Source organism: Neophocaena asiaeorientalis, unplaced genomic scaffold (genome assembly GCF_003031525.2).
Source record: "Neophocaena asiaeorientalis asiaeorientalis breed wild unplaced genomic scaffold, Neophocaena_asiaeorientalis_V1.1 scaffold601, whole genome shotgun sequence".
NCBI lineage: Eukaryota > Metazoa > Chordata > Mammalia > Artiodactyla > Phocoenidae > Neophocaena > Neophocaena asiaeorientalis.
Window position 1 is genome coordinate 90,008 of NW_020174793.1, and position 24,623 is coordinate 114,630.

Here is a 24,623-nt window from a genome sequence, read left to right on the forward strand (position 1 = left end):
GACCTCACACTCCCCTATACCTGCCTAGCTTCCCCTCTTATGATTTTCCATGGTACCAAACAGGTACCCCTCACAGTCATCTTTTATCTCACTGAATTATAATCTTCTGATGGATTATGACAATATCCACTAGATTGAAAGCTCCTTGATGAAACTGAATATGTTTTTGTGTAAAGAAAAATTATTCCTGAAGTACAATGAAAGGTTCACTCACAGAAACCTCTCATTTAGGTTGTGTCCAAATTAATAAATCATTCAAACACTTCTAAAAGACAAAAGATCAAGCTATACATTAGAATGTAATTGGACTGATGCCCTAGAAATTATGAAAAAGAAAACACAACTTTACAAAGAAACACAGAGGAGGAGTCTGGGAAGATGGTGGAGTAGGAAGCATCAGAAATGTATCTCCCCACCTAGACAAAAAAATGCACTGGCAAACTCTGTTTGATGCAACTCGTTTGGAACTGTGGAGTCTATTGAAGGCCTGAAACTTCCAGGGGAAAGCTTGGACAGTAAATTACAGTCAATATTGGTCAATTTCAGCTCTTAGTATATTGGTAGCTACCCACCTCTCAGCCCCATGGCAGGGAGCTGTGCACATGCTCTTGGAGCAGCCTGTACACAGCTTGCACACAGCTGTGGGAGTGAGGGTGTCCTCCAAGTACTAGAGATCTGATATCTTATCGCTGATTGCTGCTTCTTATCACACAGGTGCAGACCAAAAGGCAACAGCCATTGTGGTTGCAATTCCTCCCATCATTGCAAGTCCCTCCCACTCCTGCCAAAGTGACTTCCAGCTGCTTTAAAGGATCAGTAGTTTTTTTCTCCCTCATTTTTGTCTTTTTTCCCTATTGGGAGTCAGACAGAAGACTAGGAAATTCAAAAGCAACTGTACATCTAGGGAAAATTAGAAAGTTACCACACATGCCCTGGAGAAGGTGTAGGCTCAGAAAAGACATAAGAAAATCTTAAATTGCACCCCAGGCAGATCCTTGGAACAGAGATAGTCTATAACAATAAAAAATAAATAAACAAAAAAACAGCCAACACTGTGAAAGACAGAGAAGCAGATTTCCAGTTACCACATTATTAGATTCAGCTGTCCAGTTTTCAACAACAACAAAGAAAAAAGAAAAAATCACAAGGCAATCAAAGAAACCACAAAGTATGACTCATTCAAAGGGAAAAAAAAAATCTATCCCTGAGAAATACCTGATGGTGGACTTACTACAAAAAACTTTAAAGCAACTATCTTAAAGATGACCAAAGAACCAAAAGAAGACATGGGGAAAATCAAGAAAACAATGTATGAACAAAATGGAAATATCAATAAAGAAATATTGAAAAGAAACCAAAAAGAAATTCTGGAGCTGTAAAGTAAAATAACTAAAATATTAAAATTCACTAGAGGAGTTCAAAGAGATTTGAGCAGGCAGAAGAAAGAACCAGCAAACTTGAAAATAGGAAAATGGAAATTATTAAATTATAGGAACAGAAAGAAAAAAGACTGAAGAAAAGTGACCATCAAGCAGACCAACATACACACTGTGGGAGTCCCAGAAGGAGACAAGAGAAAAGGACGTAGGAAATACTTGAAGAAATAATGGCCAACAACTTCCCAAATTTGATGAAAGACATGAATATAAATGTCAAATAAACTCAACAAATTCCAAGTAGATAAATTTAAAGAAACCCACACCAAGACACATTTCAATCAAACTGAAAGGCAAAGACAAAGAGGGACTCTTGAAAGCAACAGGAGAGAAGCAACTCATCACATACAAGGGATCCTCAATCAGATTATAAGCAAATTTCTCATCAGAAATTTTGGAGATCAGATGTATTAAGCTGATATATTCAAAGTGCTAAAAGAAAAAATACTGTCAACCAAGAACTGTATATCTGGTGAAACTGTCCTTCAAAAGTGAGGGAAGGGAATTCTCTGGAGGTCCAGTTATTAGGAGTCACTGCTTTCACTGCTGTGGGCCTGGGTTCGATCCGTGGTCGGGGAACTAAGATCCTGCAAGCTGCACAGTGCAGCCAAAAGAAAAAAAAGTGAGGGAACAATTAAGACATTACCAAATGAAAGCAGAAGGCGTTCATAACCACTAGACCTGCCTGCAAGAAATGCTTATAGGAGTCCCATAGGTTGAAGTGAAAGGACAGTAATTCAAAGCCATATGAATAAATAAAGATCTCAGTAATGTAAATATACGGCCAATTATATATTGTAATAGTGATGTATAACTCCATTTTTGTTTTCTACATGATTTAAGAGACTGATTTTTTTAAATTATTAGTCTAAAACTAGGATTATTGTAACGTTGGTTTGTAACTCCACATTGTTTTCTACATAACTTAAGAGATTTTTAAAATTACTAGTTTGTATTTTGGGACACACAATTGTATAAAGATGTAATATTGTGACATCAACGACTGAAAGGGGTGGAGATGAAGCTGTTAAAGGAGAAAAGTTTCTGTATGTTATTGAAATTAAGCAAGTATAAATTAAAATTAGAGTGTTATAACTTTAGGATGTTAAATGTAATCCCCATGATAACCACAAAGAAAATAGCTCAATAATACACACAAAGGAAATGAAAAAAGAATTTAAATATTTCACTACTAAAAAGCAACTAAACATAAAAGAAGACAGTAATTCAAGAAATGAGGGACAAAAAATTATAAGGCATATAGAAAACAAATAGCAAAATGGCAGAAGTAATTTCCTCCTTATCAGTAGTTACTTTAAATGTAAATAGATCAAACTCTCCAATCAAAAACAGAGATTAGCAGAATGGATTTTTTAAAATATGATACAACTATGTACTGTCTACAAGAGACTCATTTTAGATACAAAGACACAAATAGGTTGAAAGTGAAAAGATAGAAAAGTATATTCCACACAAATAGTAACCAAAAGAGAGCAGGGGTGGCTATACTAGTAGCAGATAAAATATACTTTAAATCAAAAAAGTTTACAAGAGTTAAAGAAGGACATTATATATTAACAAAAGTTCGATACAGCAAGATTATATAACAGGGAGTTCCCTGGTGGTCTAGTGGTTAGGATTTGGAGCTTTCACTGCTACGGCCTGGGTTCAATCCCTAGTCAGGGAACTGAGATCCCACAAGCCACGTGGCACAGCCAAAAAAACCCAAATTCTTTGGGAGTTCCCCAGTGGTCCAGTGGTTAGGATTCGGCACTTTCACTGCCATGGTCTGGGTTCAATCCCTAGTCAGGGAACTAAGATCCCACAAGCCACAAGGCACAGCCAAAAAAAAAAAAAATTATATAACAATTATAGATATTGTACATCTAATAACAGATCATCAAAATATATGAAACAAAAATTGGCAGAATTGAAGGGAGAAATAGATAGTTCTACAATAATAGCTGAAAACTTTAATGCCTCACTCTCAACAATGGATAAGACAACCAGGCAGAAGATAAGTAAGGAGATAGAGGGCTTGAACAATACAATAAACAAGCTAGATCTAAGAGAAATATTCAGAACACTCTAAACAACAACAGAAGATGCATTCTTCTCAAGAGCCATGAGACATTTTCCAGGACATCTGATCATATGCTAGGTCACAATAAGTCTCAACAGATTTTAAAAGATAGATATCATATAAAGTATCTTCTCAGACCACAACAGGATGCAGTTAGAAATCAATAACAGAAATAAAACTGGAAAATTTACAAATTTGTGGAAATAAAGCAACACACCTTTAAAAAGCCAATGAATCAAAGAAGAAATCACAAGAGAAATTAGAAAATATTTAAATATGAATGAAAGTGAAAACACAGTATACCAAAACTTATGGGATGTAGCCAAAGGAGTGTTAAGGGGAAAATTTATAACTACAAATGCTTACATTAAAAAGCAACAAATATCTCAAGTCAAAAACTTAACTTTACAACTTAAGGAACTAGGTAAAGAAGAATGAACTAAATCAAAGATAGCAGGATGAAAGATATAATAAAGGTTAGAGCAGAGATAAGTGAAATAGAGAATAGAAGAATAATACAGAAAATCAGTGAAGCCAAAAGTTGGTTCTTGAAAATGATCAACAAATGCAAAGTGGTAGAGCCATTTTGGAAGACAGTTTGGTGGTTTCTTACAAAACTAAACATAATCTTACCATATGATCCAGGAGTCACACTCTTTGGTATCTACCCCAAAAAGCTGAAAACTTGCATATGGATGTTCAAAGCAGCTTTATTCATAATTGCCAAAATGTAGAAGCAACCAAGGTGTCCTTCAGTGGGTGAATGAATAAACTGTGATTTATCCAGACAATGGAATATTATTCAGCACTAAAAAGAAATGAGCTACCAAGTCATGAAAAGACATGGAGAAAATGTAAATGCATATTACTAAGTGAAAGAAGTCAATCTGAAAAGGCTACATACTATATTATTCCAGCTATATGACATTCTGGAAAAGGCAAAACTATGGAGACAGTAAAAAGATCAATGGTTCCCAGGAATGTGGGGAGGACAAGGGATGAAGGTGGAGCACAGAGGATTTTTAGAGCAGTGAAAATACTTTGTGCGATGCCATAATGATGGATACATGTAATTATATACTTGTCCAAACCCATAGAATGTACAACATCTAAAGTAATGTTAATTGTAATGTAAACTATAGACTCGGTAATCTTGATGTGTCAGTTAAAGTTCATCAATCGTAACAAATGTGCCACTCTGGTGGGGGATGTTGATAACAGCGGATGCTATATGTGTAAGGGGATAAGAGGTATGTGGGAAATCTCTGTACCTTCCATTCAATTTTGCTGTGATCTTAAGCTGTCTCTTAAAAATAGTCTTAATTTTAAAAACTATAGATTAAAAATAACATTACAATCTGGACTTTTTAAAATAAAAAAATTGACAAACCTTTAGCTAGATGGACTAAGAAAAAAAGGAATAAGCCTCAAATTACTAAAATGAGCAATAAAAGTGGGGGCATTACTACTGATCCTAGAAAAATTAAAAAGATTATAAGAGAGTGCTATAAGCAATTCTACACCAAAAAAATGTATAACCTAGACTAAATGGACAAATTCCTAGAAATGCAAAACATACCAAGATTAAACCATGAAGAAATAGAAAATCTGGGTACACTATAACTAGTAAGGAGATTAAATCACTAATCAAAAAATCCCCTGATACAGAAAAGCCTTGGACCTGAGGGCTTCACCAGTGAATTCTACCAAACATTTAAAGAACTAACATCGATCCTTCTCAAACTTTTCCAAAAATTGAAGAAAAAGGAACATTCCTTAACTCATTATATAAAATCAGCATTATCCTTCTATCAAAGCTAGACAGACACTACAAAAAAAAAAATACTACAGACCGATATTCCTTATAAAACTGATACAAAAATTATCAGCAAAATACTAGTAAACCAAATTTAGCAGCATATTAAAAGGATTATATACCATGACCAAGTGTGATTTATTTCTGGAATGCAAAGATGGTGCAACAATATGAAAATCAGTGTAATACACCACATTAACAGAAAAAAGGAAAAAACTACATAATCATCTCAATCAATGGAAAGCGCCTGACAAAAATTTAACACATTTTTATGATAAAAGCACTCAACACACTAGGGATAGAAGGAAACTACCTCAACATAATAAAAGTCATATATGAAAAATCCACAGTGAATGTCATACTCAATGGCGAAAGACCTAGATCTTTTCCTCTAAAATCAAGAACAAGGTAAGGATGCTTGCTATTGCCACTTCTATTCAAATGGTACTGGAAGTCCTAACCAGAGCAATTAGACAAGAAAAAGAAATAAAAGCCATCCAAATTGGAAAGGAATAAGCAGAATTATCTCTATTCACAGATAATATAATCTTATATACAGAAAACCCTAAAGATTATATATACACACATGCACACACACACCAAAAGAACCTGTTAGAACTGATAAACAAATTCAGAAAAGTAGCAGGATATAAAGTCAACACAAAAAAATCAGTTGCATTTCTTTACATTAACAATAAACAATTCCAAAAGGAAGTTAAGAAAACAATTCCCTTAATAATAATATCAAAAAGGACAAAATAGGCCTTCCCTGGTGGCGCAGTGGTTGAGAGTCTGCCTGCCAATGCAGGGGACATGGGTTCAAGCCCTGGCCTGGGAGGATCCCACATGCTGCGGAACAACTAGGCCCATGAGCCACAACTACTGAGACTGCGCGTCTGGAGCTTGTGCTCCGCAACAAGAGAGGCCACGATAGTGAGAGGCCTGCACACCGCGATGAAGAGTGGCCCCCGCTTGCTGCAAGTAGAGAAAGCCCTCGCACAGAAACAAAGACCCAACACAGCCAAAAATAAATAAATTAATAAATTTTTAAAAAAGAAAGGATAAAATACTTGGGAATTAACAAGGAAGTGAAAGGGTTGTACAATAAGAATGATAAACGATTTCTGAAAGAAATTAAAGAAGACAAATAAATAAGTGGGAAGATCCCATGTTCATGAATTGGAAGACTTAATATTACTACCCAAAGTGATCCACATATTTAATACAATCCCAATTAAAATTCCAATGACATTTTTTGCAAGAATAGAAAAACTCATCCTAAAATTCATATAAAATTTCAAGGTACCCTGAATAGCCAAAACAATCCTGAAAAAGAATAACAAAGCTAGGGAACTCATATTTCCTAATTTCAAAACCTACTAGATAGAGGATACAGTGGGGGAAGGGGAGGCTGGATGTAGTGAGAGAGTGGCATTGACATACATACACTACCAAATGTAAAACAGATATCTACTGGGAAGCTGCTGCATAGCACAGGGAGATCAGCTTGGTGCTTTGTGATGACTTAGAGGGGTGGGATAGGGAGGGTGGGAGGTAGGCTCAAGAGGGAGGGGATATGGGGATATATGTATGCATATAGCTGATTCTCTTTGTTGTACAGCAGAAACTAACACAATATTGTAAAGAAATTATACTCCAATAAAGATGTATAAAAAATAAATAAATAAAAATTTTAAAAAACTTATTACAAAGCTACAGTCATCAAAACCATGACATTGGCATATAGACAGCCATTGAGACCAATGGAATAGAATAGAGAGTCCAAAAATAAACCTTCACATATGTGATCAAATGATTTTCAACAAGGGTATCAAAATAATTCAATGGAAAAAATACAGTTCTCAACAAATAATGTTGGTAAAACTGAATATCCACATGCAAAAGAATGAAGCTGGACCCTTTCTTAACACCATATACAAAAATTAACTCAAAATGGATCCATGGTTTAAATGTTAAGACCTAAAATATAAAACTTTTAGAAGAAAACATAAGGACAGAAGCTTCACAACACAGGATTTGGCAATGATTTTTTAATTATGACATGAAAGACACAGACAACAACAAAATAAACAAATTAGGCTTCATGAAAATTTTTAAATATTGTACGTTAAAAGAGACTACTGGGCTTTCCTAGTGGTGCAGCAGTTGAGAGTCCGCCTGCCGATGCAGGGGACACGGCTTCATGCCCCACTCTGGGAAGATCCCACATACCGCGGAGCAGCTGGGCCCGTGAGCCATGGCCGCTGAGCCTGCGCGTCCGGAGCCTGTGCTCTGCAACGGGAGAGGCCACAACAGTGAGAGGCCCACGTACCGCAAAAAAAAAAAAAAAAAAAAAAAAGAGACTACCAACAGAGTAAAAAGGCAATCCACAAAATGGGAGAAAATATTGGCAAATCATATATCTGATAAAGGAATAATATCCAAAATACACAGAGAACTCCTAAAATTCCATAATAAAACAAACAACCTGATTCAAAAATAGGCAAAGGACTTGAATAGACATTTCTCCAAAGAATATATACAAATGGCCAATAAACACTTGAAAAGATGCTTAATATCACTAATCATTAGAGAAATACAAATCGAAACTACAATGATATACCACCTCACACCCCTTAGGATGACTACTATCAAAAGACAGAGAACAACAAGTGTTGGTAAGGATGCAGAGAAACTGGAACCCTTGGTGCACCGTTGGTGGGAATGTAAAATGGCACAGCTGTTGTGGAAAGCAGTAGTTGGTTCTTCAAAAAATTAAAATTGGGAAGATTGGTTCAAGATGGTGGACTAGAAGGACATGCTCTCACTTCCTCTGGCAAGAAAACTGGAATCACAACTAACTGCTGAACAATCATCAACAGGAAGACACTGGAACTCACCAAAAAGATACCCCAAATCCAAAGACAAACGAGAAGCCACAGTGAGATGGTACGAGGGGCGCAATCCCAATAAAAATCAAATCCCATAACTGCTGGGAGGGTGACTCACAAACTGGACAATACTTATCCCCCAGAAGTCCACCAACTGGCGAGAAGGTTCTGAACCTGGGGGTCCAGCAATGGGAGGAGGAATTCCTAGACAATCAGACTTTGAAGGCTAGCGGGATTTGATTGCAGGACTTTGACAGGACTAGGGGAAACAGAGACTCCACTCTTGGAGGGCACACACAAAGTAGTGTGTGACTTGGGACCCAGGGGAAGGAGGAGTGACCCCATAGGAGACTGAACCAGACCTCCCTGCTAGTGTTGGAGGGCCTCCTGCAGAGGTGGGGGTGGCTCTGTCTCACCGTGAGGACAAGGACACTGGAAGCAGACGTTCTGGGAAGTACCCCTTGGTGTGAGCCATCCCAGAGACCGCCATTAGCATGAGCAAAGAGCCCGGGTAGTCTCAAGTGTTGGGTCACCTAAGGCCAAGCAACCAACAAGGAGGGAACCCAGTCCCACACAACAGCAGTCAAACAGATCAAAGTTTTATGAGCTGTGCCCACTAGAGCAACAGCCAGCTCTACCCACCACCAGTCCCTCCCATCAGGAAACTAGCAGAAGCCTCCTAGATAGCCTCATCCAGCAGAGGGCAGACAGCAGAAGCAAGAAGAACTACAATCCTGCAGTCTGTGGAACAAAAACCACATTCACAGAAAGAAAGACACGATGAAAAGGCAGAAGGCTATGTACCAGATGAATGAACAAGATAAAACCACAGAAAAACAACTAAATGAAGTGGAGATAGGCAAACTTCCAAAAAAAGACTTCATAAAAATGATAGTGAAGATGCTCCAGGACCTCGGAAAAAGAATGGAGGCAAAGATTGAGAAGATGCAACAAATGTTTAACCAACACCTAGAAGAACTAAAGAACAAACACCTAGAAGAATTAAAGAACAAACAAACAGAGATAAACAATACAATAACTGAAATGAAAACTACACTAGAAGGAATCAAGAGCAGAATAAGTAAGGTAGAAGAACAGATAAGTGACTTGGAAGACAGAAAGCTGGAATTCACTGCTGTGGAACAGAATAAAGAAAAAAGAATGAAAAGAAATGAAGACAGCCTAAGAGACCTCTGGGACAACATTAAATACAACAACATTCTCCTTAAAGGGGTCCAGAAGAAGAGAGAAAGGACCAGAGAAAATATTTGAAGAAACTATAGTAGAAAACTTCCCTAACAACATGGGAAAGGAAATAGCCACCCAAGTCCAGGAAGTACAGCAAGTCCCATACAGGATAAACCCAAGGAGATACACACCGAGAAACATAGTAATCAAACTGACAAAAATTAAAGACAAAGGAAAATTACTGAAAGCAGCAAGGGAAAAATGACAAGTAACCTACAAGGGAACTCCCATAAGGTTAACAGCTGATTTCTCAGCAGAAACTCTACAAGACAGAAAGGAGTGGCATGATATACTTAAAGTGATGAAAGGGAAGAACGTACAACTAAGATTACTCTACCCAGCAAGGATCTCATTCAGATTCAATGGAGAAATCAAAAGCTTTACAGACAAGCAAAAGCTAAGAGAATTCAGCACCAACAAACCAGCTCTACAACAAATGCTAAAGGAACTTCTCTAAGTGAGAAACACAGAAGAAGAAAAGGACCTACAAAAACAAACCCAAAACAATTAAGAAAATGGTCATAGGAACATACATATTGATAATTACCTTAAACGTGAATGGATTAAATGATCCAACCAAAAGACACAGGCTCGCTGAATGGATACAAAAGCAAGACCCATATATATACTGTCTACAAGAGACCCACTTCACACCTAGGGACAAATAAAGACTGAAAGTGAGGGGATAGAAAAAGATATTCCATGCAAATGGAAATAAAAAGAAAGCTGGAGTAACAATACTCATATCAGAAAAAATAGACTTTAAAATAAAGAATGTGACAAGAGACAAGAAAGGACAATATAAAATGATGAAGCGATAAATCCAAGAAGATATAACAATTATAAATATATATGCACCCAACAAAAGAGCACCTCAACACATAAGGCAACTGCTAAAAGCTATAAAAGAAGAAATCAACAGTAACACAATAATAGTTAGGGACCTTTAACACAACACTTACACCAATCGACAGATCATCCAAACAGCAAATTAATAAGGAAACACAAGATTTAAATGACACAATAGACCAGATACATTTAATTGATATTTATATGACATTCGATCTAAAAACAGCAGATTACACTTTATTCTCAAGTGCCCATGGAACATTCTCCAAGATAGATCATATCTTGGGCCACAAATCAAGCCTTGGTAAATTTAAGAAAACTGAAATCATATCAAGCATCTTTTCCAACCACAACACTATGAGACTAGATATCAATTGCAGGAAAAAATCTGTAACAAATACAAACACATGGAGGCTAAACAATACATTACTAAATAACCAAGAGATCACTGAAGAAATCAAAGAGGAAATCAAAAAGTACCTAGAGACAAATGACAATGAAAACATGCTGATCCAAAACCTATGGGATGCAGCAAAAGCAGTTCTAAGATGGAAGTTTAGAGCTATACAAGTCTACCTCAAGAATCAAGAAAAATCTTAAATAAACAATCTAGCCTTACACCTAAAGGAACTAGAGAAAGAAGAACAAACAAAAACCAAAGTTAGCAGAAGGAAAGAAATCATAAAGATCAGAGCAAAAATAAATGAAACAGAAACAAAGAAAACAATAGCAAATATCAATAAAACTAAAAGCTGGTTCTTTGAGAAGATAAACAAAATTGATAAACCATTAGCCAGATTCATCAAGAAAAAGAGGGAGAGAACTCAAATCAATAAAACTAGAAATGAAAAAGGAGAAGTTACAACAGACACTGCAGAAATACAAAGCATCCTAGGAGACTACTAAGCAACTCTATGCCCATAAAGTGGACAACCTGGAAGAAATGGACAAATTCTTAGAAAGGTAAAATCTTCCAAGACTGAACCAGGAAGAAAGAGAAAATATATACAGACCAATGACAAGTATTGAAATTTAAACTGTGATTAAAAATCTTCCAACAAACAAAAGTCCAGGATGAGATGGCTTCAGAGGTGAATTCTTTCAGACACTTAGAGAAGGGCTAACACTTATCCTTCACAAACTCTTTCAAAAAATTGCACACAAAGGAACACTCTCAAAACTCATTCTATGAGGCCACCCTCACCCTGATGCCAAAATCAGACAAAGATACAACAAAAAAAGAAAACTACAGACCAATATCACTGATGAACATAGATGCAAAAATCCTCAACAAAATACTAGCAAACAGGGCTTCCCTGGTGGCACAGTGGTTGAGAGTCCGCCTACTGATGCAGGGGACTCGGGTTCGTGACCCAGTCCAGGAAGATCCCACATGCCGCAGAGCGGCTGGGCCCGTGAGCCATGGCCGTTGAGCCTGCACGTCCGGAGCCTGTGCTCCGCAACGGGAGAGGCCACAACAGTGACAGGCCCGCGTACAGCAAAAAAAAAAAAAAAATACTAGCAAACAGAATCTAACAACACATTAAAAGGATCATACACCATGATCAAGTGGGATTTATCCCAGGAATGCAAGGATTCTTCAATATACGCAAATCAATCAATGCAATACACCATATTAACAAATTGAAGAATAAAACCCATATGATCATTTAAATAGATGCAGAAAAAGCTTATGACAAAATTCAACACCCATTTATGATAAAAACTCCCCAGAAAGTAGGCATACAGGGAACCTACCTCAACATAATAAAGGCCATATACGACTAATCCACAGCAAACATCATTCTCAATAGTGAAAAACTGAAAGCATTTCCTCTAAGATCAGGAACAAGACAAGGATGTCCACTCTCACCACTGTTATTCAACATAGATTTGGAAGTCCTAGCCATGGCAATCAGAGAAGAAAAAGAAATAAAAAGAATACAAATTGGAAAAGAAGAAGTAAAACTGTCACTGTTCGCAGATGACATGATACCATCCATAGAGAATCCTAAAGATGCCACCAGAAAACTACTAGAGCTAATCAATGAATTTGGTAAAGTTTCAGGATACAAAATTAATGCACAGAAATCTCTTGCATTCCTGTATACTAATGATGAAAAATCTGAAAGCGGAATTAGGGAAACACTCTCATTTACCACTGCAATCAAAAGAAGAAAATACCAAGCATAAACCTACCTAGGGAGACCAAAGACCTGTATGCAGAAAACTATAAGACACTGATGAAAGAAATTAAAGATGATACCAACAGATGGAGAGATATACCATGTTCTTGGATTGGAAGAATATTGTGAAAATGACTATACTACCTGAAGCAATCTACAGAACAGCAAAGGAAACCATAAGCAAGATGAAAAGGCAACTCTCAGAATGGGAGAAAATATTGGCAAACAAACCAATGGACAAAGGATTAATCTCCAAAATATATAAACAGCTCATGCAGCTCAATATTAAAAAAACAAACAACCCAATCCAAAAATGGGCAGAAGACCTAAATAGACATTTCTCCAAAGAAGACATACAGATGGTCAAGAAGCACATGAAAAGCTGCTCAACTACACTAATTATTAGAGAAATGCAACTCAAAACTACAATGAGGTATCACCTCACACCAGTTAGAATGGGCATCATCAGAAAACCTACAAACAACAAATGCTGGTGAGGGTATGAAGAAAAGGGAACCCTCTTGCACTGTTGGTGGGAATGTAAATTGATACAGCCACTATGGAGGACGGTATGGATGTTCCTTAAAAAACTAAAAATAGGGACTTCCCTGGTGGTCCAGTGGGTAAGACTCTGCGCTCTCAATGCAGGGGACCCAGGTTTGATCCCTGGTCAGGGAACTAGATCCCGCATGCAGAAACGAAGATGCCATGTGCCACAATTAAGACCTGGCGCAGCCAAATAAATAAACAAATGTTTAAAAAAAAAAAAAACTAAAAATAGAACTACCATATGATGCACCAATCCGACCACTGGGCATATACCCAGAGAAAACCGTAATTCAAAAAGACACATGCACCCCAAAGTTCATTGCAGCACTATTTACAATAGCCAGGTCATGGAAGCAACCTACATGCCCATCAATAGATGAATGGATAAAGAAGATGTGGTACATATATACAATGGAATGTTACTCAGCCATAAAAAGAAAGAAATTTGGGTCACTTGTAGAGACGTGGATGGATCTAGAGAATGTCATACAGAGTGAAGTAAGTCAGAAAGAGAAAAACAAATATCGTATATTAACGCATATATGTGGAACCTAGAAAAATGGTACAGATGAACCGGTAAATAAATTTAAAAAAAACAAAATAAAAATTGCCCACTACCAATGGTTGTTTCAATTAAACAACTGTTATACAATTTAGCTTAAAAGGAGGAGGAGGAGAAAAAAAATTAAAATTGGAATTACCATATGATCCAACAACTCCACTTCTAGGTATATATTCAAAAGAAAGTAGAGTCTTGAAGAGATATTTATACACATATATTCATAGCAGCATTATTCACAATAACTAAAACATGGAACAACCCAAGTGCCCATTGATGGATGAATAGGTAAGGAAAATGTGGTCCATACACACAATGGAATATTATTCAGCCTACAAATGAAGGAAATTCTGACAAACACTACAATATGGAGACCATTTTGCCAAATGAAAAAAGGCAATCACAAAAAGACAAATACTGTATGAGTCCACTTATATGAGGTTCTTAGAGTAGTCAAAATCACAGAGACAGAATATAACAGTGGTTGCCAAGGGCTGGCAGGAGGAGGAAATGAGGAGTTATTATTTAATGGGTATAGAGCTTCAGTTCTGCAAGATGAAAGAGTTCTAGAGATGGACTGTGGCGCTGGCTGTACAACAAATATGAATGTAAGCTATATGCAGATTTTTTCAATAAATATGTACCACAGAGATGCACACCGGCCACAGCACGAGACCCCCGAGACCCACAAGACCCACACCCATGGGGACCTGTACCCACCCCTCCCTCCCACCCCGGGTGTCACCTGGGCCTGAACAAGGTTCCCTGAAGGGTTGTCCTGGGGGCAGCAGAACATCCTGAAAGCCGCCGGTGGTGAGCACATTTCTGTCTCCTGTGGAAACAGGAACAGGTCCTGCCTTAGGCAATGAACCTCGCTCCGGTGTCCATGCTTCAGCAAACCTGAGCCAGGCATCCCCGTAACCCTTCAGTATCCACTGAGGCCAAGAGGAGAACCTGAACTTCCATCCCCATCTAGCAATGACAGAGTAATATATGTCCCCCTTTCCTTTACAAAGCTGTGTCAGAGAACACCTGCTAAAAGATTTATATAAGATCCAGAATTTCATAACATAATACTCAAAATATCCTAGTTTCAATAAAAATTTATACCAAGAACCAAGAAGATCTCCACTTGATTGAGAAAAGGTAATCAATAGATACAAACACCAAGATGACACAGATGTCTAACATGGATTTTAAAGCAGCTATGATAAAAACCCAGATAGTATTGGAGCTGAATTAGAATCTACCTCTGCTGCCTTTGCCTGAATAGGGAATCAAAACCAAGGAAGACCTTTCACACTGGGGAAAGAGCTGACTTACCAAAAGGCTAGGGCTCTAATCCTTTATTCTGTTTTATGATAACAGAAGGAGATTGAGAAGGAAGTAGTGATTTTTGTCCACAAGCTAATTTTACAAATATCCATGCAAGCTAAACTGGCACCCAGAACAATAAATTGCCTTAAATGAAGCCGTTGACTTCGAGTTACAAAATAAAATAGGAATATTTCAGTGAAATGTTTCACTTCTGGAAAATAAATGTAAAGTATTTTTGACCTAATTCAATCTAAACTTTCTCCTGAATCATTAGCTTGTGAAACAGCTATGATTAAAATAGTAACTTTCTGGGAGACCTTCAAGATGGTGGAGGATTAAGATGTAGAGATCACCTTCCTACTCACAAATATATCAGAAATACCTCTACATGTGGAACAACTCCTACAGAACACCTACTGAACGCTGGCAGAAGAACCCAGACTTCCCAAAAGCCATGTGGCTGACAGGGTCTAAGTGCTCAAGCCAGGTGTCAGGCCTGTGACTCTGAGGTGGGAGAGCCGAGCTTAGGACATTGGTCCATCAGAGACCTCCCAGCTCCAGGTAACATCAAATGGTGAAAACTCTCCCAGAGATCTCCATCTCAACATTAACACCCAGCTCCACTCAACAGACAGCAAGCTACATTGCTGGACACCCTATGCCAAACAACTAGCAAGACAGGAACACAACCCCATCCATTAGCAGAGAGTCTGCCTAAAATTATAGAAAGGTCACAGACACCCCAAAACATACCACTGGACACAGTCCTGCCCACCAGAAAGACAATATACAGCATCACTGACCACAACACAGGCACTAGTCCCCTCTACCAGGAAGCCTACACAACTCACTGAACCAACCTTAGCCACTGGGGGCAGACACCAAAAACAATGGGAACTACAAACCTGCAGCCTGCGATAAGGAGGCCCCAAACACAGTAAGTTAAGTAAAATGAGAAGACAGAGAAACACACAGCAGATGAAGGAGCAAAGTAAAAACCCACCAGACCAAACAAATGAAGAGGAAATAGGCAGTCTACCTAAAAAAGAGTTCAGAGTAATGATAGTAAAGATGATCCAAAATCTTGGAAATAGAATGGAGAAAATACAAGAAACGTTTAACAAGGACGTAGAAGAATTAAAGAGCAAACAAACAATGATGAACAACACAATAAATAAAATTTAAAATTCTCTAGAAGGAATCAATAGCAGAATAATTGAGGCAGAAGAATGGATAAGTGACCTGGAAGATAAAATAGTAGAAATACTACCACAGGCCAGAATAAGGAAAAAAGAATGAAAAGAATTGAGGACAGTCTTAGAGACTTCTGGGACAATATTAAACACACCAACATTTGAATTATAGGGGCCCCAGAAGAAGAAGTCTAAAAGAAAGGGACTGAGAAAATATTTGAAGAAATTTAGTTGAAAACTTCCCTAATATGGGAAAATAGTCAGTCAAGTCCAGGAAGTGCAGAGAGTCCCATACAGGATAAATCCAAGGAGAAAATGCCAAGACACATATTAATCAAACTATCAAAAATTAAATACAAAGAAAAAATATTAAAAGCAGCAAGGGAAAAACAAAAAATAACATACAAGGGAATCCCCATAAGGTTAACAGCTGACCTTTCAGCAGAAACTCTGCAAGTTAGAAGGGAATGGCAGGACATATTTAAAGTGACGAAAGGGAAAAACCTACAACCAACATCACTCTACCCAGCAAGGATCTCATTCAGATTCAACAGAGAAATTAAAACCTTTACAGACAAGCAAAAACTAAGAGAACTCAGCACCACTAAACCAGCTATACAACAAAAGCTAAAGGAAGTTCTCTAGGCAGGAAATACAAGAGAAGGAAAAGACCTACAATAACAAACCTCCCAAAATTAAGAAAATGGTAATAGGAACATATATATCGATAAGTACCTTAAATGTAAATGGATTAAATACTCCAACCAAAAGACATCGACTGGCTGAATGGATATAAAAACAATACCCGTGTATATGCTGTCTACAAAAGACCCACTTCAGACCTAGCGACACATACAGACTGAAAATGAGGGGATGGAAACAGATATTCCATGCAAATGTAAATCAAAAGAAAGCTGGAGTAGCAATACTCATATCAGATAAAATAGACTTTAAAAAAAGGACTATTATAAGAGACAAAGAAGGACACTACATAATGATCAAGGGATCAACCCAAGAAGAAGATATAACAATTGTAAATATTTATGCACCCAACTTAGGAGCACCACAATACATAAGGTAAATGCTAACAGCCATAAAAAGGGAAATCAACGGTAACACAATCATAGTAGGGGACGTTAACACCCCACTTTCACCAATGGACAGATCATCCAAAATGAAAACAAATAAGGAAATACAAGCTTTCAATGATACATTAAACAAGATGTACTTAACTGATATATATAGGACATTCCATCCAAAAAAAATAGAATAAACTTTCTTCTCAAGTGCTCATGGAATATTCTCCAGGATAGATCATATCTTGGGTCACAAATCAAGCCTTGGTAAATTTAAGAAAATTGAAATCGTATCAAGTATCTTTTCTGACCACAATGCTATGAGACTAGATATCGATTACAGGGTAAAAACTGTAAAAAATACAAACACATGGAGGCTAAACAATACGTTACTAAATAACCAAGAGATCACTGAAGAAATCAAAAAATATCTAGAAGCAAATGACAGTGAAAACACAATGACCCAAAACCTATGGGATGCAGCAAAAGCAGTTCTAAGAGGGAAGTTTACAGCAATAGAATTCTACCTCAAGAAACAAGAAACATCAAATCAACAACCTAACCTTACACCTAAAGCAATTAGGGAGAGAAGAACCAAAAAACCGCAAAGTTAGCAGAAGGAAAGAAATCATAAAGATCAGATCAGAAATAAATGTAAAAGAAATGAAGGAAATGATAGCAAAGATCAATAAAACTAAAAGCTGGTTCTTTGAGAAGATAAATAAAGTTGATAAACCATGAGCCAGACTCATCAAGGAAAAAAGAGAGAAGACGCAAATCAACAGAATTAGAAATGAAAAAGGAGAAGTAACAACTGACACTGAAGAAATACAAAGGATCATGAGAGATTATTACAAATAACTATATGTCAATACAATAGAAAACCTGGAAGAAATGGACAAATTCTTAGAAAAGCACAACCTTTGGAGACTGAACCAGGAAGAAATAGAAAATATAAACAGACCAATCACAAGCACTGAAATTGAAGCTGTGATTTAAAATTTTCCAACAAACAAAAGCCCAGGACCAGATGGCTTCACAGGCAAATTCTATCAAACATGTAGAGAACAGCTGGGACCTATCCTTCTCAAACTCTTCCAAAATATAGCAGAGGGAGGAACACTCCCCAACTTTATTCAACGAGGCCACCATCACCCTGATACCAAAACCAGACAAAGATGTCACAAAGAAACAAAACTACAGGGCAATGTCTCTGATGAACATAGATGCAAAAATCCTCAACAAAACACTAGCAAACAGAATAAAGCAGCACATTAAAGGGAGCATACACCATGATCAAGTGGCTTTTATCCCAGGAATGAAAGGATTCCTCAATATATGCAAATCAAACAAGGTGATACACCATATTAACAAATTAAAGGAGAGAAACCATATGATCGTTTCAATAGATGCAGAAAAAGCTTTTGACAAAATTCAATACCCATTTCTGATAAAAACTCTCCAGAAAGCAGGTATAGAGGGAACCTACCTCAACATAATAAAGGCCATATATGACAAACCCACAGCCAACATTGTTCTCAGGAACAAGACAAGGTTCCCCACTCTGACCACTATTATTCAACATAGTTTTGGACCTCTTACCCACAGCAATCAGAGAAGGAAAAGAAATAAAAGGAATCCAAATCAGAAAAGAAGTAAAACTGTCACTGTTTGCAGATGACATGATACTATTCATAGAAAATCCTAAGGATGCTACCAGAAAACTACTAGAGCTAATCAAATAATTTGGTAGAGTAGAAGGATACAAAAATAATTCACAGAAATCTCTTGCATTCCTATACACTAACAATGAAAAATCTGAAAGAGAAATTAAGGAAACACTCCCATTTGCCATTGCAACAAAAAGCATAAAATACCTAGGAATAAACCTACTTAAGGAGACAAAAGACCTGTATGCAGAAAACTATAAGACACTAATGAAAGTAATTAAAGATGATAAAAACAGATGGAGAGATATACTATGTTCTTGTATTGGAAGAATCAACACTGTGAAAATGACTATATTACCCAAAGCAACCTACAGATTCAATGTAATCCCTATCAAATCACCAATGGCATTTTTCACAGAACTAGAACAAAAAATTTCACAATTTGTATGGAAACACAAAAGACCCCAAATAGCTAAAGCAATCTTGAGAAAGAAATACGGAGCTGGAGGAATCAGGCTCCCTGACTTCAGACTATACTACAAAGCTGTAGTAATCAAGACAGTATGGTACTGGCACAAAAACAGAAATATAGATTAGTGGAACAGTATAGAAAGCCCAGAGATAAACCCACGTACTTATGGTTACCTTATCTTTGATAAAGGAGGCAAGAATATACAATGGAGAAAAGACAGTCTCTTCAATAAGTGGTACTGGGAAAACTGGACAGCTACATGTAAAAGAATAAAATTAGAACACTCCCTAACACCATACACAAAAATAAACTCAAAATAGATTAAAGACCTAAATATAAGGCCAGACACTATAAAACTCTTAGAGGAAAACACAGGCAGAACACTGTTTGACATAAATGACAGCAAGATCTTTTTTGATCCACCTCCTAGAGTAATGGAAATAAAAACAAAAAGAAACAAAGGGGACCTAATGAAACTTAAAAGCTTTTGCACAGCAAAGGAAACCATAAACATGACGAAAAGACAACCCTCAGAATGGGAGAAAATATTTGCAAATGAAGCAACTGACAAAGGATTAATCTCCAAATATACAAGCAGCTCATGCAGCTCAATAACAAAAAAACAAACAACCCAATCCAAAAATAGGCAGAAGACCTAAATAGACATTTCTCCAAAGAAGATATACAGATTGCTAACAAACACATGAAAATATGCTCAACATCACTAATCATTAGAGAAATGCAAATCAAAACTACAATGAGGTATAACCTCACACTGGTCAGAATGGCCATCATCAAAAATCTACAAACAATAAATGCTGGAGAGGGTGTAGAGAAAAGGGAACCCTCTTGCATTGTTGGTGGAATGTAAATTGATACAGCCACTATGGAGAACAGTATGGATGTTCCTTAAAAAACTCAAAGTAGAACTACCATATGACCCAGCAATCCCACTACTGGGCATATACCCTGAGAAAACCATAATTCAAAAAGAGACATGGACCACAGTGTTCATTGCAGCACTATGTACAATAGCCAGGTCATGGAAGCAATCTAAGTGTCCATCGACAGATGAATGGATAAAGAAGATGTGGCACATATATACAATGGAATATTACTCAGCCCTAAAAAGAAACGAAATTGAGTTATTTGGAGTGAGGAGGATGAACCCAGTGTCTGTCATACAGTGTAAAGTAAGTCAGAAAGAGAAAAACAAATACCATATGCTAACACATATATATGGAACCTAAAAAAAAAAAAGTTTTGATGAACCTAGGGGCAGGTTAGGAATAAAGACACAGAGAATGGATTTGAGGACACGGGGAGAGGGAAGGGTAAGCTGGGATGAAGTGAGAGAGTAGCATTGACATATATACACTACCAAATGAAAACAGATAGCTAGTGGGAAGTAGCTGCATGGCACAGGGAGATCAGCTCAGTGCTTTGCGACCACGTAGAGGGGTGGGATAAGGAGGGTGGGAGGGAGACGCAAGATGGAGGGGATATGGGGACATACGTATGCATATAGCTGATTCACTTTGTTATACAGTAGAACTAACACAACACTGTACAGCAAGTATACTCCAATAAAGATGTTTAAAAATAAATAAATACATACATACATACATGTCAGTGCCCCTAATTTTTAAAATGATACTAGTCCATAAAATCCAAAAATCTGGAAATCACTGTAGCAGGCTACAAAGACAAGGAAGGTTTTCAGTAAGGAACTCACTGATGAGCTTTGCTTTCTAGATGTCAACTAAAATGTCAGCCTTATGAATTATGAACTCTCCTATCTATAACCCTGTCAAAAAAGGGCAGGAGACCAGTACTAGTTGGCAAGACTGTAAAAAATATTTACCATGGTAGGAAGAGCAAAGTACAATTTAAAAAAATATTCCTAGGTCAAATGTGATTTTCTTCATCAAGATTATTTAGAAGTCTATTAATTTTTAACACATTTTAAAAGTGGTAATTAACATTCATCTATTTCATCAACAATGAATCCCTGTACTTACCAGATAGTTATAACTTATTCTAAAAACTACACAGAAACCATGATTTGACCACTATTCTCAGTTAACCATTCAAAAAACACTCACTAAGTCAGGAACTTGGGGGTCAAAGAAGTATACAAAGGTGAAAAATACATAAAACCTGCCTTCAAAAATCTCAAAGTCAAAAAAAAAAAAATCTCAAAGTCAGTCTAATTAATAAAGCATTTACTCAAGAAATATTTATAATACAACATTTTAAGTGTCATAATAGAGCATTTTACAATGTGTGAGGGAGAAAGTCCTAATAGTGAGATTCCAGGAGTTATTTTAATGAATTTCTGAGCTACATTCAACAAATTCTAGCATACCACAGATAACATGCAAGACCAAAACTCCAGTTTGATCATAAAGTATTCCAGATAAGTAGGACTTCTCAAATAGGCCTGGGACTTCCCACTGGCCTGATCAAAACTTTTTTAGAACTGTGATGTATCCTAAGACTTCACAGATACCAGACCTGCATCATGGTCTGAAGGCTCTCCCTACCTGCTCCATTCCCTCCCCGCTTTATCCTTCCTAACTCTAGGAAGGATACCTAAGAATAAATCTCTTGCATGTCTAATCTAAAAAAAAACCAAACTCACAGAAAAAGAGATCAGATTTGTGGTTGCCAGAGGCAGTGAGTAGGGAGTGTGGGAATTGGGTGAAGGTGGTCAAAAGGTACAAATTTCCAATTATAAGATAAATAAGTGCTAGGGATGTAATGTACAACATGATGACTATAGTTAACAATGCTGTATGGTATATTTGAAAGTTGCTAACAGAGTAGATCCTAAAGTTCTCATCACAAAGAAAAAAATTTTTCATAACTAAATGAGGCGATGGACGTCAACTTATTGTGGTAATCATTTCACAATATATACGTATGTCAAGTGATTATGCTGTACATCTTAAATTTATACAATGTTGTATGTCAATCATATAATACTGAAATCATATAATACTTTCAATAATACTGAAAGAAAATAAATCTCTGGCATGTCTAATCCTCTCTTAGCATCTGCTCTTTGGAGGACCCAAAGTAATACAAGCGGTGTTCTGTTTATCTATCATTGCATTTAAAACAGCCCTAAACCATCACTTAAAACAACAATTATTTTATTAAATCTCATGATTTTGTGGGTCAGGAATGCGGGCAAGGCTCCACAGGGTAATTCTTTTGTTTCATCAGGCAGATGGGCTGGTTTGGAGGGTCCAAGATGGGTGCACTCATATGTCTGCCACTTTGGTATAAATGGCTAGAAATCTGGGCTCAGCTGGGACTGTTAACCATATGGCCCACACGTGCCTTCTCCAGCATGGAGATCTTAAGGTGGTCAGACTTCACACATGTGGCTCAGGGCTCCAAGAGCAAGTGTTCCCACAAACAAAGAGGAGCTGTAGAGCCTTTTATACACATAGCATCACTTCTGCTATACCCTACTAGTCAAAGTAATCACAGGCCACCCAGAGTAAAGATGAGGGGGAACACCTCCCACTTTGATACAAGTGCCAAAGAATTTGCAGTCATGTTTTAAAACTGCCACATGGGGTCACCCTTCCTCTTACAAAACCATCTATCATTTAAACCAGGGGAGATTAATTCTAACTGAAAGTATACTTGCTACAATAAAAATGCTGTATGTATCAGCAGAATTAACTTTTAGTTTGTACCCTCGTTTGCCATCACAGCCCAGATGTCAATACCCCGATGAACAAAAAGGGAATTCCGAGTGCTTTACTGTTCAGGTGTAGACCTGTAGACCATGACCCTTGTGACCACAACTGTTTCTTTGGGGGTAATTTTTTTACTTTCTGCATGTATTGAAGGCTGTCATGCAGCATGACCCCTGCCCACTTATTCAGTGATCATGCTAAGTGTGTGAAAGAGTTATTCCCATTATAGCAAGCATAAGGAGGATGGTGAATTGCCCTTTGGCTTGACTCCAGCTAAACGACAGCTGTGAGCTACTACTGCAACTTTAATTGGTGAGAAAGGAGCATGGTGTTGTGATTACCAAAGGAGAATGGGTTAAATTTTAAGGAACAACAGTCTTTCATCCCTGCTTTTTTTTTTTTTTTTGCGGTACGCGGGCCTCTCACTGTTGTGGCCTCTCCCATTGTGGAGCACAGGCTCCGGGCGCGCAGGCTCAGCGGCCATGGCTCACGGGCCCAGCTGCTCCGCAGCATGTGGGATCCTCCCGGACCGGGGCACGAACCCGTGTCCCCTGCATCGGCAGGCGGACTCTCAACCACTGCGCCACCAGGGAAGCCCAATCCCTGATTTCTTTTGCTGAAGCATTTTCCTGAGGATTATAGACTTTAGGGCCAAGAACCAATGATTCTCCTTGGATATAAAGTACCCAAGTAAGGGTGGACTTGCTTTCCTAGACTTTAATAGTAATGATTGTCGTTTGTTTTATGTGCATGTGTATGGGCTAAACATTCACATGGAAGAAGCCTTGAGAACTACCTCAGCATCAGAGCAAATACATTCGACAGGCTTCTTTTTCTTGCCTCTCAAATTAGCAAATACACCTAGCCCTGAATAAAAACAAGCAACTATGTAGAAAATTTTGGGAAACTTAAATAACGAATTGGACTTCTATTCAAACTTAATACCTAATATACTTTTTTGGTTATCTATAACTAGATCATATTCAGGGATGAATCTACCTCAAAGTAAGTAGATTACAACCTCCATCTAAGGAATCATTCTGGTATAAAAACATGATTAATCTAATGTACTTTAAAACTTCTTCTCCCCCATGACATTGATAAGAAAAGTGTAGTTCTTGACAGAAAAGGCAGAGTCTATGAGTTAATTGTTCTGAATTAGAAGCCTAAGGATTAGCACCATCACTGGCACATAAAGATTGTCTGATAAATTTATTTGTTGAATGGTTGAATGATTGAATGAATACAGTATTTGAATTAACTTGCTCAATTAAAATTTTCATTTTAGACATCTTCTAAAAGATGATGGTATAAATCAAGAATGGTGAGGTGGAGGCTAATTTAAATTCGAAATACTTTAATGATTTCTATTCAGCTTATTAAGGATTAATACTTAGAAGATGCTAATTATAACTTACCTAGGACAAATTTCCTTTGACCCTCATTTCTTATATGCTCATATCAGATAATTAGTCCTTTCTAGCTAAACCCTAATATTCTGGTTATATCAATATCACAAACAAAGACTAAAGGATATCACCTTAATTACTTTCAGGCAGGGA